General features: G+C 39.9%; 1 protein-coding gene across 1 annotated transcript in view; it reads right to left on the bottom strand.

Annotated features, from left to right (window-relative positions):
* LOC128689351 (cyanocobalamin reductase / alkylcobalamin dealkylase) overlaps window positions 1-2,834 on the bottom strand; it is a 128,898-nt gene extending 126,064 nt beyond the window's left edge. The window contains exon 1 of the mRNA XM_070086149.1: window positions 1,921-2,834. The gene's annotated coding sequence lies outside the window, so the exon portion shown is untranslated. The remainder of the gene's footprint in view (window positions 1-1,920) is intronic.
* Between the last annotated feature and the right edge of the window lie 396 nt (window positions 2,835-3,230).

Genomic DNA, 3,230 nt, shown 5'->3' with positions numbered 1-3,230 from the left:
TTAAGTATTCCACGGGAGCTTTACAAGCTAGGGCAGCTTCGAAGATGTTTAACACAGCTGAAGATACTCTTGCTAGGGAGTTAGTCTCTTGATGGCCGTGCCCATACCCAGGAGACATAATTTTGATGTGTGTGTGTGTGTGTGTGTGTGTGTGTGTGTGTGTGTGTGTGTGCGTGCGTGTGTGTACTGAAGGAGGGGATTTAAGAGGTCATATAAGCAGAACTTGTTTTTGTATGGATATATTAAGATATTTACGACAGTAATATTTTTGATGAAGAATTGTTTGCAGGTTTTTGACAGTCCTGAGGCTGTTTCTGCGTTATTTCATTGAACTTGTTGAGCAAACATAATCTTAACACCTTACGAGCTATATAAAGATTTAGAAACTATAATTTAATAAAAAAAGCTGAAAAGATAAATAACAGTACGATCAGCTTCCACAAATTACAAAGCGGCTAGGATGAGCATTCGCAAATGTAACAATCAATAAAATGTAAACATTAAAAACGATCTTATAATTTATTTTCCTCTGCTTGAACAAGAAAAACAAAAAAGAGCGTATACAAAGAAGCACACATCATGTTCCGTAACGGATAACCAAGGATAAGATCAGATAAGAAAGCGGGAGAATCGTACGTCTGGCAGAGAGGAGTTGGCGGGAAATGAACTCTCTGGCGTCGCCATTGCGGATTGATATCGTTGAGCGCGGGAAAATTCTTGCTACCGTTAGATAAAGCTCCACCACTCCATACTTTTTGCCCATCAGCGGAAAATGTTACCCAAATATTTTCGTTTTAGCAAATATTAAAAGATCCATTTGCAATTCCTAGACGAAATACACCCTGGAAATTAATATAAGAAAATTCTATTTTTTTTAATGAACCATGCTGGTAACAGCTTACAAACACACATCTTAAGATATGTATGTAACTGTTTAGATTCACAGTGGAACAGGATAATTTTCTAATTACATTTATTAATTTCAGCGAATAAGAAGAAATAATTATGGTATGAGGTGGTGGCAGCGCCGCCACAACTTGCTCAGGAAACCCGCCTCAGATAAGAGTGTGTCGCCCCAGTGTAGCCAGAACGCGCTGCTTCCTGTCGCCGCCTCACTCTCATACAATACTCTCTCTCTCTCTCATACAATACTCCACCCTCTCCTTCCCACAATATCGCCTATTTCAGAATACATGGTTAGATTTTTTTCCCCGTTTATGCAAGACAGGGTGAATGTTGCAGTGCAAAGCATTTTTCAAGAATAGTTTATTAACGTATCGCCTAATATTGTGTTATCTTTTTTTCTACTGGGAGCTGGTAAGTTAGTAATGCCTGGCTCTATCGCCACCCTATATTACAACACTGAATTTAGAATATAAAACGTCATCTGCTTTCTTAAAATAATAAATCATATATGTTTATCTAATAGATATGTTTTCCACGGGGAGGTGGCAACAGTGTCTGGCCGCAGCTGAGACAATTAACCCGCCAAGCTGAGGGAAGTGGAAGGCAACGTGAGGCCATGAAGGTGAAGAACACTGACTGGGGGGAAGTGGAAGGCAACGTGAGGCCATGAAGGTGAAGATCACTGACTGAGGGGAAGTGGAAGACAACGTGAGGACATGAAGGTGAAGAACACTGACTGAGGGGAAGTGGAAGACAACGTGAGGACATGAAGGTGAAGAACACTGACTAAAGTGGAAGACGTGAGGCCTACTTTCCGAGAGAAAGTAGGCAAATTTATTTAGGCACAGGTACACATAAGCACAATTATCATACATAGTGTAAATTACCTAGGATAACCCAAAAAAGTCAGATTAATTTATTTCCACTGGGGTTCTCTTAATATTTCATTATTTAAAGCCTAGTTGTAAGTGTTGAAGATGACTGTTCGCACCAGGGAGTATTAAGTACACTTACCACTTGAAGAATCCTTCCACAGGAATGATCGTGCATGCATTTCCACCTGCTTCAAATTTCAGTAACATGCTAATGTTTGTTATATACGGTTAGGCAGGCTAGGTTAAGTTAGATTACGTTTGGTTGTTAACGCATATTAACCAACATATCCGTAATGCAGTTAAAAAAAACAGGAGGCTTACGTCTGGCATCACGGGGCCTATAATGAAATTTCGTTCACGTGTTTTCACACGCACGACAACATGTGGCAGACGGGTTCCCTCAGGAAACATTTACCTGACAAAGACGTTACTTAAATATTCACTGGGAAACGATAAACTGTAAAGGTCACACAGTGCCTGGGGAAATGGAAGGCAATATGGAGGGCAACTCTAATTCCTTGGATCAAGAGTCCTTCACCAGCCTTAACCCCCCACCACCATCCTGAAACCACTTGACGTTGCACTACGGAGAGAACAGTACGCAAGAAGACTCCCCAGCCGTCAGTGGGCAGGATGTGGTGGTTGTGTCATCATCCGTTCCTAAATAATCCAAGGTTGCAATGTAACTTTATTACTATATAGACCCTCCCCAGTTTCCGACCTATGCAACTTACGTCCATCTGCACATACGACCGAAATAATGAATAACAAGAAAATTGATAGGCCTAGGATACATTCCACAGCATTTTTATTTGTGAAGCCTATGAATGATACCTATAAGTAAGGAACATCAGTTTGTGAGGAATGAAACTTAAGATAATAAAGCAGACTGATTAAAAAAATGAGATAATCATGACAGAAACTTATTACGTTAAAAGAATGTTGTACAGATATAAGACTTCTACACGCCATGCTAACATGATTCCCACATCCCTCCATTTCCAGATCCAACCGGTCGGTCGGAACGGAACTCCGACGTAAATCGAGAATTGTATTAGCAAATTGCACTACACAACCGAACTTATAGGATATCATCCGTATTATCAAAGACATCGGCGTTAACACACACAACCTAAATTTATAGGGTTTCCTCATTAAAAGATGAATCAGCCATTAATGACTGAAGTCGTTCAGATGAGGTATACGCAAGACATTTCATGAAAAATAATACCACATTATTTTAGAAATAAAATTAGTAAATTCGTTGCATGAACCTTTCCCTAGCTTCAGCACACCCGAGTTGAAAGTCTGAAGCCGACCAGATGATGTGTTCTCAAATTATAAACGAAAAACTTGGAGGAAGAAAAAAAAGGACACTGTACCCGAGTATTTGACCGGCATTGAAACACAACCATTTGAGATTATAATTATTATAATCATGGGGAGCGC

Source organism: Cherax quadricarinatus, chromosome 18 (assembly GCF_038502225.1).
Source record: "Cherax quadricarinatus isolate ZL_2023a chromosome 18, ASM3850222v1, whole genome shotgun sequence".
Taxonomy (NCBI): domain Eukaryota; kingdom Metazoa; phylum Arthropoda; class Malacostraca; order Decapoda; family Parastacidae; genus Cherax; species Cherax quadricarinatus.
This window is presented reverse-complemented; position numbering and strand designations above follow the sequence as displayed.